At 42.8% G+C, this 19541-nt stretch overlaps 1 protein-coding gene across 1 annotated transcript in view; it reads left to right on the top strand.

Moving 5' to 3' along the window:
- Positions 1-17241, top strand: part of PDP2 (pyruvate dehydrogenase phosphatase catalytic subunit 2) — a 173003-nt gene extending 155762 nt beyond the window's left edge. The window contains exon 3 of the transcript XR_012154512.1: positions 15674-17241. The gene's annotated coding sequence lies outside the window, so the exon portion shown is untranslated. The remainder of the gene's footprint in view (positions 1-15673) is intronic.
- Positions 17242-19541: the final 2300 nt, after the last annotated feature.

Below are 19541 nucleotides of genomic sequence, written 5' to 3'. Positions count from 1 at the left end.
GATATTCGGGACACTGCCATATTAGAAAAAAGAAAAGGAGTACTTGTGGCACCTTAGAGACTAACCAATTTATTTGAGCATGAGCTTTCGTGAGCTACAGCTCACTTCAGCGGATGCATGCCGTGGAAATATTATGAAAGACTGGAGTCTACCGTATTAACCAAGCCCCTGGTTTGAAATGCACTATAAAATTATGGAAAACTGATCAATAACATAATTTTAAAAGCTGAATATTTCGGTAAGAAATGTATTCCACACTTCAATTTAATAATGTTTGTTATAAATCATTATAGAGCTTAAAAAACCCTTCTTTTGTGAAAGCAAAGGCACGTTGGCTGGGTCCTACATCTAAACAGAGCCATTTCCAGTTCTGCTCCCTCATGTGTGCACATCTTTGTTGAAGATCCCAACACGACCCACTAAATACACAAGTCTAACTGCTTCCTTTGTTGTTCCCTATTACAGTGATGTATTTAATGTTTGCATGTGTGTATTTGTGAATGGTATAGGATGCAACAATCTTTTTCACAAGGCTAGTGTTGTGGTGTTTTTTTGAAAATGTCTGTCCCACAGTTTCTCAGATTTCACTTTACTGGTCAGGAGTTTAAACATATTACTGCTGTTTTACAACAGCATTAGGAGTTAGTACTGTAGCACCTAGGAGTCCTGCTCAGGGACAAAGACTGTATTATGCTAGGTGCTGTACAAACACAGAACAAAAGCACAGTCCCTGTCCTAAAGAGCTATGTGTCCTTGTGTAAGATTCTCATAGACCAATATGAAACATAAAGGGACAGAGTCTTCTCAATTTCACCTGGGCAACCTAATGTAACTGTGTGACATTCTCTCTCCAATAACACAGAGCTCCTTTAGTCGTTTACCCTGTAACCACATGCGTACATATAACTAACCAGACATCTGTATTTATATTCTGTATGGCTCATCCGAGCATTATTTAAAATTATTTATTTTCACAGGACCCAAACTGCTACGCACTTTACTGACAGACTAAGGCAGGTTCCTGCCCCCAAAAGATTATAAGCCAAGGCCACACTTCTGCAAACTGTTGGGTGTGGGCAAATCCCTGCAATCATATGGAGTCCTGTGTTATTGGGGTTCCATGCAGGTATAAAGATTGTCCATGTAGATCAGCCTCCAGGATCAAAGCCAGCGTGGACAGCATACCAAGGACAGGAGAAAGGAAGCAAACAGGCGGAAACAGATGAGAGGGAGGAAAGAATCCGCAGAATAGGTTGTGAGGTTGTTGGACCAGTTCAGTACACAGCATGTTTGCACCTAAATTTCTATTCTCTTGTAACATGTTGTGCAGTTGAAGGCACTTGTGTGGGACACACGATCAGGGAAACTACTATAAAGGGACAAACCTCAGGAAACTGATTTTTTGGCTCTTAAATGGAACAGACATCCTGCCACTTTTGTGGAATCGGTGTAATAGCTCAGTTGATGTTGGGATGGCTTTTGGCCTTACTGTCCTGTTGGTTACAATTAGAGGTATTCATAGGCAGTTAAAGGTCAGCAAATGCTCACAGCTAGTGCTCTCTGCCTGCCTTGCGACATGGCAGGCAAAAAATGGCCTTGAACTTGTCGGTTGTAATTATAGACTTCAACAGGTGGTTAAAGGTTGTAAATGCTTCAGTTAAATTGATTAAATTGCAAAGCCAAAGCTAAAATTTTAAATAATGTGCAAGTACACTCGGTTTAAAAAAGAATATTTCTTAATTGGGATAAACTGGGATCAAAACATCTTGACTAAGCTCCTTCTACATACAATTATGTGTGTCCCATTCTCAAAAACAGTTCCTCTTCAGCTGATTGTTAATAAGAGCTGTGTGTTCCTTCCTAAACTTGATCCTACCGTGAAGTGATCACTTAATAAAATATTCAGAGTGGATTTATGAACTTGTTCACTCAACCTTTTTGAGTTCCTGTCTTGTATTTGAGGGTCAAACCATGGAAGCTGGCATGTAAGGTATTTCCCCCCGTTCCCCCAACAATTCCCATGCTGAGGAAGGCATTACTCCCTGAAACAAAGTAAACACACAACATATCTCTGGAAATCAGTGAAGCATTGGCGGGGAGGGCAGAGGTACAGGTGGTTCTGTCAAAACCACCCCATATGTCATGGTTACTGACTGAAAAAAAAATGAAAGGGAGGGGAGGAGGGACTGAAAAAAAATGGGGACTTATTGGAACACTACTTTGATCCATCTCCTGCTGTGATGAAAATCTTACATATTTTTATGGTGTGATTGCAAGATAGAGCTCTCAAGGGAAAAGAGACAATATGAGTAGGCCTTCGCAACAATCATTGAACATAAACATCCTGAGAACAATGCTACAGGAAAATTAACTAAATCTAAACATTCACAGTAACAGCATTCAAACAAAAGAAAACGTTACAAGGACTGTGTGAGAAATATAGTGTGTGTTTGTGTACATATATGTACAATGAATAGATCCAAAAATATGATAAGAAGGAGCAAACTCACAGTAAAGCATTGAATCTACTATAAAATACCTATAAAAGATTAAAAAAATATTTTTTCTAAAATTCTAAAACTATCCTGTTGTGACCTCGTGGAGGAAGTCCCCCTCCGGACACATAGGATCCAGTCCATTCTTTAGAAACAGTTGTGTGGCTCTTTGACAAACTTGGGAGGATTGGTGGAGTCTTCTCTGACTGTAGTTTGAGGAATACAGTAATACACCAGGCATGTGGGTACTGCTGAGGCATGATACCTCCAGGCTCTGCGGGACTTGATGCTAGGTTATGTGAGTAGTTTTTTTTACAGAAAGTGAGATGGCCTTGGATTAAGTCACTGAGGATGGGTGGGTGAAATTCTGTGGCCTGCGTTGTGCAGGAGGTCAGACTAGATGATCATAATGGTCCCTTCTGACCTTAGTATCTATGATTCACTTATTCCTGGTGGGATGACTAGAAGTTTCACAGAGGGAGCACAGTGGCTAGGCAGTTAGGTCTGTTTCTCATCTGCCTCTGGATCTGTGCCTGGAACCCGAGAAAGAGATTCATGACTGAGCTCATACAGCTACTTGATGCCCTTTGATCTGCATAGGACCGACTATTCAGTGAAGTTGGAAAGAATTAACAGATAAGGCAGGATGATTACTGGAGATGGATCACAACATACTTCTTTGCATAACATGTAATTCTATTTATTATTATTTATATATTAGAGTAGCATCTAGTGACCTGTTGTGCTAGGCACTGTATAAACAGAGACAGTTCCTGCTCCACCGTGATTGCAATCTAATAGAGAAGATGCACAAAGAATGGAAGAAAGGGAGCATTCTAATACCCAATGACTTGCCCAAGGTCACACAGGGAGTCTGTGGCAGAGCCAGGAATTGAATTCAAATTTACTGTGTCCCGGGCCAGTGATTTAATCACAAGGCCATCCTTGTAAATTGAGTTAAAATTTGAGGTAAGCAAAAGCCATTGAACCCAGTGAAGATACAGCTGCACTCCAAAGTGCCCCGAAACCCAAGGCTAGATCATCTACTTTATCACTTGTGGCATTTCCAAACTTGTTAACAGGATTATCTTATTTTACATCATTCCCAGAAGTACCAGCAGCAAAAGCAACTGTACTGTAGGATGAATAAGGCTGTTCTGATAGAAGAACAGTCTCAAACATTCACCCACATCTGGAGCTGCATTCAACTGGAGGGAGGGGAGTTGTTTAGGCTGGCTTTACCTAGGAATAATTGGATGGAAATTAAATAAAGGAAACTTCCTAGTTAAGAGCTAATGAAATCAGAATATTTTTCTTCTGTTGCACCTTCATAGTACCCTTTTTTAGGATCTCAGTTCACATTACAGACAATGTATAAAGCCTCAGAATATCCCTATCTGGTAACTTATTGTTATCCCCATTTTACAGAGGGGAAAGCTAGGGCACAGAGCAATTAAATGACTTGACTGAGGATACACAGGAGGTCAGTGGCAGAGCCAGGATATATTTTATTTAGTTGTCATATTTAGATACCTAAATAAAAGTGGCCTGATTTTCTTCTGTGTTGAGTACCTGTATTGCAAACCGTCTCACTGAAATCAGTGGGAGTTGCATGTGCTCAGTACCCGTGAAAATGGCGTCATTTTTATTTAGGCATCTAACTGTAGGCACCCAAGTTTGCAAATGTTGACCTTAGCTCTTTGGCGGATTCCCTGCCCCCACAACCACCTCCCTATGCTTTTAACAGGTATTTCAGTTGTATTTAATCACTAATTAAAAGGCAATTTTGATTATTGTTTTTTTAAAAACCTTATTTCTGCTTCTACTGGACCAACAGCCTGTCTGAATAAGTGCTTTAATCACGTACCGTAGACTTGGTGTCTTTAGCAAATACAATACACAGTATCTCTCACTCTTAACTGGAAGCAGGAAATTACATAACTATTGGTTTTGCATAAAGCCAGACTCTGAGTCTATTCATGTTTATGGCAAACCCCATTCAAGTCCTGCATAGCAGATCTCTGGAGCTTAGAGAGTGAAGGCTATCACTTATGGTGAATTCTGAGCACAAGGTTCTTTATTAAAGGATCATAAATTTGTCTGTATTTCTTTCCCCCCTATTTTTTTAAATCCTAGTTTATATTTTTTTTATTTCAGTTGCTTTCCTGCTGAAGGTTTTTTCCTCCATACTTCGTTTTTCTACCTTGCCTGGTTTCTTTCTCCTTATTACCTCCAGTCCCTTTTCTTCTCTGCCTTCTTTTGTTCCCTTTTCAATCTTTTTCTAACTCTTGAAAAGTGCCAGTGTTCAGTTCCGGTGTGTGTCATATTGGCCGGACCACTCTCCATCATACGGAAATTGTAAAACACACAGTCTGATTTTTTTTCTATTATTTGTTGCTGGGAATAATGCTTGTTCCTTGGGTTGCTTTGTACCATATGAAGTGTAGGATGCATTTCCCATTCTAAATAACAGCTACATTTACTCTCTTTGCAAGCTAAATGCTAATAACTGGAGATGGGGGCAGAAGAAGAATCTTATTCCTTGATCCCTTTGAATTTTGTGTCGGGGAGCAGCAGGTTCAGATTTGATTAATTGTACATGAGTCTGTTTCAATGGTATTGGTTCCAAGCGAAATGACTCATTAAGAGAAGTATACTACAGTAGAACCTCAGAGTTATGAACACCAGAGTTACGAACTGACCGGTCCACCACAAACCTCATTTGGAACTGGAAGTACGCAATCAGGAAGGCAGCAGCGGAGACCAAAAAAAAAAAAAAAAGGCAAATACAGTACAGTACTGTGTTAAATGTAAAGTACTAACCTGCATTTTTCTTCTGCATAATAAAGTTTCAGAGGTGTGTTAAGTCAATGTTCAGTTGTAAACTTTTGAAAGAACAGCCATAAGGTTTTTGTTCAGAGTTATGAACATCTTCCATTCCCAAGGTGTTCGTAACTCTGAGGTTCTACTTTATGTAAATTTTGTAATATAATATTTATAGCATTTTTCTGCTGTAATTTGTGTGCAGTATTGTTGTATCCACGTTAGGTCCTAGGATTTGAGAAGGTGAGTGAGATTGGTCCAATAGAGGATATTACCTCACCCACCTTGTCTCTTTCTCTTATAGTTGTAATTCCAGTCTTTGCATTGCTGTTTGTTTTTATGTTTGTGTTGTTTCATCATCTTCATTTAAATCAGTTCCGGCTCATAGGCTGGAGCAGTGCATAATTTGTAATGAAAGAGTTGCTGGGGCTCAAACAATTAGTTGCATGGGCTCAAGCAATTTTTTCCTTTCACAACTGATGTGGCAAGCCCAGAGGAGCTGGAGCTATGAACTGCCAAGCCTGAGAGTCAGGGCTCAGTGCTGGCACAAATTAAGCACTGGGCTGGAGTAGCAGCACCGGGGCAGGGAAGGTAGAGTTGTCCATCAGCCTGGCTCCATGCTGGGAGAGGTGGATATCAGCTCTTCAATCTCTCTCCCCTAGTTCCCTTTAACTCATCTGCATAGAGCCTAATTAATCAGGCTTTATGTGGGTGAAGGTAATTGTGCCCAGACTGCAGAAATATCCATGGAGATCTGATCTTGCCAAGGTGTATGACACATTGCTCTGGCTGGAGAGTGAGGCTGGCCATTTCCCAAATTCCTGGACTAAAAAAAGATATAGAAGCAATATTTTTATTCTTTTTTAACTACAAAACTAGCACACTGGGGCCAAAGAGAGGGGAAACGGGAGGTAGCAATGGGAAATGGCATCTTAGTATTTTACACAAGCAAGAGACACAGAAGTCCAGGGAGTAAAATAATAGACTGTTTCAATCACCTAAAGTGTTCTAATATCCCTTTATGTGCAGAATCTGCATTAAATCATGGGGCTGCCTAGGTGTAAATGAGGGCAGAATTAGGGTCTGTGGGATGTATTTAAAGGAACATTAGATATTCCGGTCTGTAGTGTACCATATATTGCATTATCTCATAGACCATTCTGTATTTTATATCCTATCCATGAAGGTACAGATTCAGGATAGAGTGTGCATCGTTCACTCTGCACTTCCTTTGTTCTGATCACTTCATTTCTCAGCATTAACTTGGCCTCCATGCTAAATCTGTGCATGGAATATTCCCAAGGGATGGTGTTACACCTGTCTGTCTAACTGAGGAGCCAAATGAACGAGCTCTGTAGCCACATCTACTATTGCATTTAGTCATATCCAGTCTTCTTTGATTGAAGACTGGTGACTATGAATTGGGGCCTCGAGGATGAGGTGGAAACTGTGGTGGAAACAGGGGAGCCCTCATGGCTTTGAAAGGTTACAGAACTTACTAGAGAGAAAAAATGCCCAAAGGGACTTCATCAGATTTAATCCTTGTATCTATGGAATTAATAGCGGTGTCACGAACCCAGGAGTTGGCTACTGGCACAGATCCTGTGATGCCTTTTACACCCAAACTAGAAACTCTAATGCCTCAGTTGTTAGGGACCTTAAAGGAATTTGGTCCTTTTCAGGATTTTAGATCAGTATTTCAATATATGTAGCTATGCTTTCTTTCCCTCCCCTTCCCGCCCCCCGCCCCCCGCCCCCCCCCACCCCCCCGATTCCCGCATGAGACAGTGAAATTGTCGGTAACTATTTCTCTGAAGTGCCATTAAAAGGCTTCAAAAATAGCTTGGGATGGGGATTACCCAAATGTTGTCCATCTTCCCGTTGCTTTTTACTTCCTATTGCTTTGAGAGATTTCCAGAGATTTTATCACTGGACTAACCTCCAACTAGACTGGATGAATCACTGCTCTGAAAAAAGACAGTCTGGAGAATGGTATATCTAGTTTCACTTCTGCCCACAAGAAATTTCCCAGTTTCTTTTGTGTAAAATGGAACAGATGCTTGGGGCTGTGTACTTGAAGGGGCTAAACTGACCCTCTGGGACACAGTAGTAAGGAGTGGTCTGATGCAGTCTAATTTCAGACTTACATTTATTTTTAGTGTTTGGTCTTCAGGTCTATTTCTTACTGGTACAGTAATATCCGGATAACGTGCCCTGACTTAGTACTAAAGTCACAATTTGGGCATGCCCTTGAGTCTTTCGGTCACTGTGGAGCTGAATCATGAGCATGTACCGTATATGATCATCTGTTCGCTCCTATTGCATTACAAGTCTGGAATAAAATCAGGACGTGACCTAAGCTTTTTCCTTAGTTATTTTCTCGTAAACCAGGGATGGGCAAACTTTTTGGCTTGAGGACATCTGGGTATGGAAATTGTATGGTTGGCCATGAATGCTCACAAAATTAACAATTCAGAGATATTCAAATAAACTTTATTAAATAAAGATATATTTTAGTGGAAATAAAATTAAACCGTACTTCCTATTATAAATGTACCATCATACGGTATTACAATAATTAAACCAAACTAACCTCCTTTCCACGCCCTCTTTGATTAACGTGTACAATGCAGCTGGCACTCCCTGGCCAACTACTCTTTGTTTTATCCTCAACAATGGAAAATGAACACTACTAAAACAGCAGAGTCACCGAAGCCAACAAGTAGCAGGCACGTGGGCTTGCACGTACTAGGGTCTGATGGCGCGTTTGGGTTTTACAACTGCAGTAACACGCATGCCGTCACACAGGTCCCACCTGAACAGTACGAGCGTCGGGCAGGTAGAGCGGGGCAAGCCCCCAACCCCGCTCCCGGGGGGGGAGGGGCGGATGTGGCCCACGGGCCGTAGTTTGCCCATCCCGTCTTAATCCCTTTCAGTGTCAGAGCCTGTCAAGGCCAGTGTGTGCAACATACACCATCCATAATTTGACTAAGCATGGGATAATAAATATCCTATTACTATTATTTAGGGCTATTTGCTCTTGAGTGCTGAGTGAAGAAGACTATCTCAGTCCATAACAAAAAGCCACTTGCAAGAAGCATAATATCTGCCTACTAGTCTGATGTCATGACAAGTTGAAACTCTTAAATGGTGCAAGACACAACGTCTGTGTCTTCCAATCAGCTAAAAACATGGTGTCTGTGAAAGTCACCTGTATAGATGCTTCTTCCATATGATACCCCAGAAAAAGTGAAAAAGCTAAGGCTTGGTCTACACCTGAAGCTTAGGTTGATTTAGCTTTGTTGCTCAAGGGTTTGAAAAATTCCCAGCCCTGAGAGACATTGTTAAGTTGACCTAAGGCCCAGGATAGACACCGCTAGGTGACAGAAGAATTCTTCTGTCAAGCTAACTACCACCTCTCGAGGGGAATGGATTTATTACAGGGACAGAAAAACTTCTTCCATCATTATAGCCAGTGTTTATGCTACATAGGGGATAACAAAAGGAGAGATGGCTGTGGGATTCAGGGACTGACAATCTGGGCTATATTTAAATAATGAATGATCTCAGATAAGGCTAACGTATGATGGATACTTTTATGAATATGGTTCTCAAAAGTCTATTGAGAACTAATATAATCCTGGGCAGCAGGATCATTTTCACCGGAGTCTTTGCACTGGGAATCTTTCTGCATATGCGCAATTGTGGTGATGTTGTCTGTCGTCAAACCTGCGGTAGATTTCACATGACTGATGCTGGGTTTTTTTTACATTATGCCTTTCTTGAGGATTATGCTTCATACACTTGCTGCTCTTTATGACAAATGGGACTTCATGTAGATTTTGTAGCATGCTACAATGCAACTTGCTGTGACCATGTACCTCGTCTTTTTCACTGTGATCCAATAAATGATGCCATTTTCCCTGCAGGTCATAATATTGTCCTAAACAATGAGATCTAGGGAGCTGATGTTAACAAATCCATTTTGTCAATTACCACATATTTTTGTTTTTAAATTAGAATCTTCCCCCTCAGTACCAGGCCTCATGTCATGATATCCCTTCTACAGGTGATGGTCTCATTTTGAAACTTCACCTCTACCATGGCTAGAGTGACCAGATACCAGATGTGAAAAATTGGGACGGGGGTTGGGGGTAATAGGTGCCTATATAAGAAAAAGCCCCAAATATTGGGACTGTCCCTATAAAATCGGGACATCTGGTCACCCTAACCATGGCAAACTGCAGGGGGAAAGCTTTCATTTTAATAAAAGCTTCTGACTTTCTTTTGAAGACACCTTTGATTTAAAGATGAAGAGTGGGTCTCTTAGATTTAGGTGGTGATCCTGTGAAGCATGTAAGCATATGCACAATCTCATTGACTTCAGTGGAACTTTACTCATGTGCTTAAAGTTGAGTATGTGTTTAATTGCTGAATCAGGCCCTTAATAAGAGAATTGACTTCTTGAATCAGAAATATGGTATGTTATTTTATATGCTGACATGTGCAATGAGTTCATTTTACTCCGCTCCACTGTGTGCTGAATTAAAAGTTGCCTATTAGATGGAAAAGAGGTTTTTGGAAAATCATCTTCCGGTGAAAATCCATAACTATGTATTGGACCGAACACAGGTATCTCAGAGGAAATGATGGGAAAGCTATGGGAATATGTATCAGAAGGTTAATTCTCAGAGGAGACTAGACAGAAATGTAATTTAAAATGTTGGTTTCAATGTAAAGTGAAATTTGAATTGTACTGCCCTCTTCTGTGTGCTGGTTAAGGTTAAGGGCAGGGTATTCTCCTGTCAGCAAGTTTCAGCCCTTCCTTCCAAATGCACATTTCTAGTTTAACCACCTGTAACAATGGGCAGTGAGTTCTATGGGCCTGTGGTGCCTGGGCACCAGGAATATTCCTGTCTCAGGGGCCCGGCTCCAGCAAAGTTTCCCACCTTCCCCTCACACACACACACTCCCCCTGTGCTTTCCCCGGCCTCACCTGCCGCCCCAAGGTGATTTAAAACAGCCCAGGGGCTCCCGCCGCCACCCAGCAGCGCAGCAGGGCTGAGCGGTTTCCTGTGCACTTGTTCCACGTGGCTGCGGGCAGGTCCTTGCAGCCCCTTCCCCCCCAACTCCCTCTTGCACTCCCACCCCTCCCCTGCACCTACTTTTGCCCCCAAACTCCCTCCCAGAGCCTACACACCCACCCCCTCCTGCATCCCCGCCCCCTGCCCAGAGCCTGCATCCAGCACCCAAACTCGTTCCCAGAGCCTGCACTCCAGAACACCTCCCCCACCCAAACTCCTTCCCAGAGCCCGACCTCTCACCCCTTCTGCACCCAAATTCCCTTCCAGAGCCTGCACCCCACACCCCTCCTGCACCCCAATCCCCTGCCCCAGCCCAGAGCCTGCACCCCGCACCGCTCCTGCACCCCAATCCCCTACCCCAGCCCAGAGCCTGCACCCAAACTCCATCCCAGAGCCTGCACCCCAGACCCCATCCCCCCCCACAACTCCCTCTCGGAGCCTGCATCCGCACCCCCTCGTGTACCCCAATCACTGAACCCCAGACACCCTCCCCCACCCAAACTCCCTCCCAGAGCCTTAGGCAGGTGTGGGGGGGGATTTTGCAGGGGGGTCTGGGTGTTCTGGGCACCACCAAAATTTCTACAAACCTGCCGCCCCTGCCTGTAACAAAATATAACTCGTCAGTGCATGGAGTTTTGGTGTCCTTTGCTGTAGACCCCCCCGGCCGATCACTATGAACACTTAATTAGCCTCAAGTCTCATGCAGCAAAATATGACATTTTTTTGGTTTTGGAAAAGCTCCAGTTTCCTTTTTGTTCCAAGAAAGACTGTAGCCAGTGTGAGAAAGCCCAGTCATGGAGAACTCCACTCTTTACTTTAAGGTGAATTGGAAAGGATGTTCATCTTTTTAGACCTGATCTTAGGACTCTGGTTTTCCCTTGTTAGCGATGTCATCAAGGGATGTAAAATGATATCCCTTGGCTGTTAGTCATGTCATCAGCTGTTTCAGGAGACACCCAGAATTTGCTCTGTTGGAGTGACTTTGCTGACTAGGTTAAGCTCCACAGCTGTATAATAATAGAGAAGTCATAGGCCCCCATACCTCTTTAAAAAAATGTATTCTTTCCTGTTCAGTCTCTGCTGTCTTAAATGGAGATATTTTAGTGGAGATCAATAAGCTCATTATTGTGAACATAATAAGGTCATATGAGCTCTGTTCTCTGCGTGTCTGTGATTTTGCTTTGTGTTTAATTTGTCTCTATTTTTGTCATTGAGAAAGTACTTAATAATAATATAATATGTGATTCAGTAACTATAACTTTGAGCCCAATCCTCACAAAACTGAACCAATGAAATCTGGATTAACCAGCCTGACTTTTGTGGACATAGTATAAATTTCAAATGATCAAGGTTTAACACATATTGCAAAAGAGGTAAAGAGCCCAAACGAAGGCTGGAATAATAGAATGGTTTGAAATGTTTACTCTGGTTTGTGATTTGTAGGCAGTCATGTGATAATTATTAGAGTGATGCATGTATATCTTAGCACATGGAAAAAAATTTCAAAAATAATTATAAATGGACCCAAATCAAACACAGATCCAACTTCATGGCCAGCTCTTCTTTCTAGAATGAGCTAAACCAAAACCCCTCAAATTTTGTGACTTGGACCCATCTCCAGAAGTAATCCACTTCTCAACCAGCTACTGCAAAGCTACTATGAAATTATTCTATTTTGCTGTCAACCTTACTAGCCCTGGAAGTAATCACTTGTTTTCAGGTCCAGAGAATGGCAATGTAATGGAGTCCTTTCAATTGTATTTTCATTACACTGGGTTGTGGTGGTGGTTCAGGCGGGAGGGTGGCTCATGGGCAGGGTGAGGGTCGCGTGGGGCAGGCGAGCGGCAGGACGGTGGCCGCGCGGGGAGCGCAGGGCTACGCGCTGTGAGTAGCCCCGAGTGCCCCGTTGTGGAGCCTAGGGCGTGTGTGTCACCGCGCAGCGCCGGCCGCCGGCCCCGCTCTCCCGGGCTGCTGCGGGTAGCCCCACGCTCCCTGCGGCGACAGTCACTGGCCGGCAGCGTCGTCCCAGCCCTCCCGCCCGAGCCTGGCGCGAGCCGGGTGTAACCGCCCGGGCTGCGGGGTGATAAACGGCCGGCCCCGCGCCCGGCTCTTCCCCCGGGCCGGGCCCGAGCTGCGCCCTCGGCCGGTGGGGCGGTGCGTGCCTGGGTGACAGGCGGGCCCCAGAGCGGCCGTGTCAGCGCAAGGCTGGTGCGGGGCTGGGTGAGCGGGGTGCCGCAGAGCTGCGGGGTGCCGCAGAGCTGCGGAGAGCACGCCCCGCCCCGCCCCCGCTCGGCAGGCTTAGACGCCCGTGACTCGGGGGCTGCTCGCTCGGTTGCAGAGGTCAGGGCTGGCTCGAGAGGTTTCGGGCTGGAGCACTGGGGCTGGGGGGGAGATAGCTCAGTGGTTTGCTAAACCCAGGGTTGTGAGTTCAGTCCTTGAGGGGGCCATTTAGGGGATCTGGGGCAAAAATTGGGGATTGGTCCTGCTTTGAGCAGGGGGTTGGACTAGATGACCTCCTGAGGTCCCTTGCAACCCTGAGATTCTATGATTCTATGTTATACTTGTGATGGATTGGACCCCACTTCTGGGTTGCCACCTGATGTGGTGGGGTCTCACTGAGCCCGCCCTTATATTTGAAATACTCTCTCGCTGGAAAGGGACTTTCCAATAAAAGATGCCTTTAAAATGAACAGTACAATAGAAATTCTAGGGTCTTAGTTGTGGTTTTAAGAATTTCTTAATTTTGTTAATTGTCAAAGGTATCTGGGTTTAAATAAAGGCAGACAGGTCATCCCCTTCTTCTGCAGTAAAGGTGTAACTCCTAATTTGCTATCTCCATTGCTGTCATGGAGTTGCTCCTCATTTACATTGCTGTAAGTGAGACCCAGAGGGTCTATTACCTCCTTGATACCTAGTCTCAGTGGTAGTTAACATGAATGGGATTTACGTGTGAAATCCAGAGAACAAAAGGCCATGCAACCACTTCCTTGATACTAGGCTCTAACATCAAAAACGTCAAGTCTGTGACTTCACTGCCAGCTCATGCAGCAGTGGCTGGATTATAAGGGGGAAAATGGTATTATTTAGCAGCTAATAACATAAAATATGAGTACAGTACATTGCTCCTAGTGTAAATGTTCTGTCTTATTCACACGTTTCAGAGTAACAGCCGTGTTAGTCTGTATTCGCAAAAAGAAAAGGAGTACTTGTGGCACCTTAGAGACTAACCAGTTTATTTGAGCATAAGCTTTCGTGAGCTACAGCTCAGTTCATCGGATGCATACTGTGGAAAATACAGAAGATGTTTTTATACACACAAATCATGAAAAAAATGGGAGTTTATCACTACAAAAGGTTTTCTCTCCCCCCAGCAGTCTTATTTGTCTTATTCACATTTGCCCCGGTTCATGGTCTTTCTTTAATAATAATCACCAAGCAAAAGATTGGATATTGATCATTACACCTCTGCTCATATTCCGGCAGAAACAACACACACACAAAAATCATTCAGATGACTTTACAGCCTTCTAAGGTAACAGCAGCAAGTAACTAGGCAACGACAAAGAATATAGTAGTTTGTCGAAAGGATCTCACTCCGATGCAGTGCATTTTCCCTTATAAGAAGAAAAGTGTTCATTGAAAAACTAAAGCAATGACTCTGCCATATGTCACTGCAAAGTCATATGGAGATATGTGAAACTACATTTTTTTGATTAACTGATAAAGAAAATACCATACCAGTATATTGCACTTTACAGATGTATAAAGAGCAGACAAATAATTTGCTTCACAGAGGCTAAAAACCATACTACTTTGTAGATTTCATTAACCGTAATCCTAATTAAAATTGAACGTTTCAGTTATTACCAGGTCAGCTGGGATAAATCCCATCCCAGTGCAGTTGGGACAGCCTCAGAATTGAAAAAAGATTTCTTATTTCAGACTGAGAAGATACTATGATATGAACAGCTCCTGTGCAAACCAGTACATTACGATATCTCTTGGTGCAACTGCTGTGATTCTGGATCCTATGAGTTTAAGACTTTTGGAAGATTCAGTTCAGTGAAAACAGAAGAACCACCAAGCAGAAAACCTGGAGTAACAGATACAGTGTGGGCACTGGATACTACAATAGTTCAGTCAGAAAGGATAGAAAGCTCTTCATTCTACAGCTCAATCTGGCTCTTACTATAAGCAGGAGACAGCAAGAGTTCTGAGACGGGGATAAAGATTGTCTCCTCCCAGCTCTCAGATGTATTTACATTCAAAGTAAAATCTCAGAAAATGCTGACCTGTGTGAAACTGCAGCACCATCTGCTGGTATAAGGCTAACATCACCTAAGGAGCGCTACTTTTATGAGGGTGTTATCTTGAAGTTCCAAGAGGATATTCAGTTTCTGCTGTGGTGAACATTCATGTAGAGATGGCTCCAACCAAAACCTTGTATCGAAACACCTCTGAACCTGGGGGAGGGGAGTTCAAACTTTGGATCCAGATCCCAATGTTGTACTGAGCTCCTGGAGTTCACGCTAGTAATGCTGTAATATTACTAGAGGGATCCTTGAGCAGGAGGCCTGACCATACTAGCCTCAGATCAGTCACATGAGCAGTCAGCCCCTTTCCAATTCCTCCATAGACTTTCCATACCATATCTGTTTGTGGGAGTGCATGCAGCACTTGTTGTTTCAGTTTCTGTGGTGAATACTTTTTACCACCTACAGCCCATATGGGTAACCAGAATGCAGCAAGGGTTTCCCCTAGGCAGCTTTCATCCATGCAGTTTCTCTCTTTGGCATAAAGAAAAGGAGTACTTGTGGCACCTTAGAGACTAACCAATTTATTAGAGCATAAGCTTTCGTGAGCTACAGCTCACTTCCTCAGATGCATATCGTGGAAACTGCAGCAGGCTTTATATATACACAGAGAATATGAAACAATACCTACTCCCACCCCACTGTCCTGCTGGTAATAGCTTATCTAAAGTGATCATCAGGTCCCACCTGATGATCACTTTAGATAAGCTATTACCAGCAGGACAGTGGGGTGGGAGTAGGTATTGTTTCATATTCTCTGTGTATATATAAAGCCTGCTGCAGTTTCCACGATATGCATCTGAGGAAGTGAGCTGTAGCTCACGAAAGCTTATGCTCTAATAAATTGGTTAGTCTCTAAGGTGCCACAAGTACTCCTTTTCTTTTTGCGAATACAGACTAACACGGCTGTTACTCTGAAACCTCTCTTTGGCATGTTTGTTTTATTTGTTTATTCTAGATCCTTTTCAATGGGAGCCTTTCCAGTAATCCCAAAGGGTGATGGATTAAGGTGCTATTCATGCCACATTGTTCTGTTTACTTGACTCTCTCTCCTTTCTGGATCAACGGCCTAGGAGAAGAGTGGCCAATTATACGTACAAGAACAAGAGGGCAATCCAACATCCATTGCGGTCAGTGGAAGAGTCCTGTTAACTTCATGGGGAGTTGGATTGGTCCCCAAGAGTTTTTACACATAATAGAATGAGTGCTAACATTTGGGGAGAAAGTGATATATAATATATGCTTCACCTTTCAGCTGCTCTTCCACCCTCAACATAAAAATGGCAGAGGGTGCCATGCATACCCATCCTGTATTTCCATTGTGATAAAAATATTGCACTTATTTTTATGAATTAGTGGAATCTGTTGTTATTGCAATTTCAAGTTCAAGTTAATGGTGCTGGAAATAGCATTATCTGGAGTATATTATCTTAGCTATAGGATTAATTTTGTTCAGCTATGAAGTAAAAAATATCAGTAATTTACTACATAATCTAATAATCATACAGTACAGTATCTGATAGACCTAAATGCTTATCCAAGAAAATTTAGATAATTCTACCTAGTGTATGAATCAACTGCATCTGCATCTGAAGTGAGGCTGTCAAAGGTGATAAGGTTAAAATTTGATTTGATTTGTTTTTTGTACATTTGTTTGTCAAGTTGATATAACTGTTGGATCATATTAAAGAAGTTCTATATTAAAATCACAAATGAGTTTGATTCCCCATAGTTTAAATTCCAGGGTATTACTAATTAAGAGGTCTCTTGGTTTTTGGTACTGTTTCTCTCCCTCTGTGTGTGAAACTTGCAAGCTGCTAATTGCGTTAGTACATTCTAAGACAGAGTCTGAATTCACAGAGAGAGAGAGAGACTCAAAGCAATACTCTAACAACAGAAACAGCACCCAGAGACTCCCCGCCCTTTTGTTGTATTAACAGTTGTGATTAAAATAGAGATACAGGATGTATATGGATGGATGCTTGGTGTGGATAATAACTGAATGATCAGGGAGGTGCCAGCCTAAGAATCCAGTGTCCATCGGCTGAAGGTGTCAAGTGGAAATAACCAGAGGACCCCCCGGAGGGCAGATTGGAATCCACCCAACAGCCTCAAGAATGGGAGAACCAAAGAACAAGATAACATCTGGCAGCACAGAGCCGTCAGGAATGTGCTATCTGCTGACTGATTCAGCAACAGCATGATGAAGCAATTCCCATAGACTGGCATAGGAAGAAATTCCTATAAAAATGGACTCTACAAAGTGAGAACTTTGGGGTCTGATTCTGCAAACCAACTTCCAGGAGCGTCAGATGAGCATCTGACAAGGCCCTGCTCCCTCCTCATGTCCAGGCTACCTGGCCAGTGGCTTGGCATGAGCAACTCTAAGGCTGGTAACTATGATAACAACCTCGCAGAACCTGTGTGTGTGTGTATGAATGAATGTGTGAATAAATATGAGATTGAATGGAATGTTATAACTATAACTAACTGCTTACTATGATTCTTTCTGTATTCACAATAAATGTGGTATTTTGCCTTTTCCCCTTTAATAAGATCCTGCTGGTTTTTATTTTATTGGTACAACATAACCTGTTAGGGGGTTTATTCCTTCACCCACTTACTTCCCTGGTCCTTCTCGCATGAACAGAGAGCAACAATACCCGAAGTCCAAAGGTGCAAACAATTTGATGTTTATTTGGGTGAACTTCCAGCAAACGTGATTCCAGGTTCCTTCCTTAGTGTCCCCCTTCCCAGCTCTGACACCACAGAGCCTTACACCTGTGTCCCTGTTCCCATTCCTACCCTTAGCCAAACATGATTCCAATTTCCCCACTCCCATTCCCTGTTCCCATTTCACCCACCCACACCCTCCCTGATTGACTGCAGACTATATAGTAAAATGTGAGTTCTGCTTAGCTATACTTTAACCAATCATTTTCCTGAAATTTAACTAACCAATCCTAACATATTGTAACATGATTATATAACCAATTATATCCCACCACCTTAATTAGTTTACACCCAGCAAAATTAATTATACAGCAGACAGAAACAATCACAGAACCAGACAGAGATTATACAGACAGACAATAGGGAAATGGGGACTACAGTGATAGAACAAACACAGAAATAAGGATTTCACATCCCAGCTATCGATAAGTGAGTTCTTGCCAGACAGGATGCTATCAAACTAAGTTTCCTTTTACATTTTCTAGGCACTTCCCTTTCTCTGGAGGCGATAGGAATACAATTCTGTCCTGATAGTGCCTAACAGCCCAATAGCACCTTATTTCAATGTGACTAGTTTGGAATGTGAGTTGACCAGTCGCTTCCCAGCTTGTGGCTGCCTCTGTTGCTTAGCCAAAGGCCTTAGCCTAAGAACAGGGCCTCAGACTGTCATAGTAAGAGAAGGACCTTACACTGGCAGACAGTGATTTTGATTTTCTTTCTTTTATACCTCTAACTAGCCAAGTGATAATAATACACTTAAATTCTTAGAGTATAGGCCTTTATAGACAGGCCTGAATATCTATTTCCTAACATAACCCTTTATTTTTGCTACAAATGACTCAGTGCTCTTCTTTCTGGAAAAAAAAATGCCAACAGCTCATCACTCATGCGAAACCCTACAATAACAATCAGTATGTGACCTCAATATGTGACCAGTGTCTTGCGAATGTGCAGAATGAGGCCCTGAACATCCAGCGTGCGGGGGGGGGGGGGGGGGGGGGGGGGAGAAACTGGCTCAGAAACAAACGTCTGTTTCAAGCTCCCCATCGCTTATTAAAAATAGTGACCATCATTAATGGAATGTAACTTCACAAGGTATTTTTCAGGATCTGCCTTCATTGTCCAAAAACAAGTTATAAAATAAATCATTTGCTCACGTAACAGGGTCCACAACCCATCCCTCTTCCTGGGGCCCACTTGCTGCCCCCAGTAAGGTTCAGAGAGGCTTCAGGGTTGTGCAACACCCATGTCTTTATTTACCTGCAGTCATCCCACCACCAGTGTTTATCTATTTACAAGCTTTACAGGACTATTCAACCTCTTTTACAGGCAGAGTCAGCCTTCAGCTAGGCCTCCAGTTCCCTCTCTGCCCACCTGTCCCCCTCCCAGCCTTTATAGCCCATGGCTTGTCAGGTCAGCAGGTGTTGCCAATCCTCAGGCCAACATCAGGCCTTTTCCATCAGCCCCAATCTGTTTCCCCTGATTGGAGCTGACTAGGCAGGGGCTAATTAGGTGCTTTTGCACCAGCACCCTGCTACACTATGAAAACAGAAGCCAAAACTGAGATGGAAGAGTCTGTCGGTCATTGCTGTTTATCAGATTTTTCTTCTCTATCCCAGAAGCAATTGCCCTTAATAAAATGTTGACTACAATGCTAATGCAACCACTTTTTTCAAACACTATATTTTAAATAGCCAGGCCTTATTAAAAAGATGTGAAAAGCTGTTAGTATCCTTCAGTTTCCACTGTGAAGGTTTCAGATTATTTGGATGATTTATTTATTACTTTGCAAGGGGGGAAAAAGATGGCTGAGTAACTTCTTAACCCTTAAATGCCAGCACTTCCATTAGCACAAATCATCTCAAATTGGAGAATTGCAACCCTCTGACATCAAGGGTTAAGAGCTCTTTCTAATAATACAGCTGCCCCTATAATCCTTTGAGGCTATTGGAGTCTAATTCCTATGTGTTTCGGATGTGATGGCAGCCCACATGAAACCTGACTAGGTACGTTGTGAAAATAAGGAATACTATGAAGAACACAAGTGTCTATGAGAATAATAGAAATTCCCTTCACAAAAGCTAAGGGGAAGG

The sequence above is a fragment of the Lepidochelys kempii genome, chromosome 12 (assembly GCF_965140265.1).
Source record: "Lepidochelys kempii isolate rLepKem1 chromosome 12, rLepKem1.hap2, whole genome shotgun sequence".
Taxonomy (NCBI): Eukaryota; Metazoa; Chordata; order Testudines; family Cheloniidae; genus Lepidochelys; species Lepidochelys kempii.
This window is presented reverse-complemented; position numbering and strand designations above follow the sequence as displayed.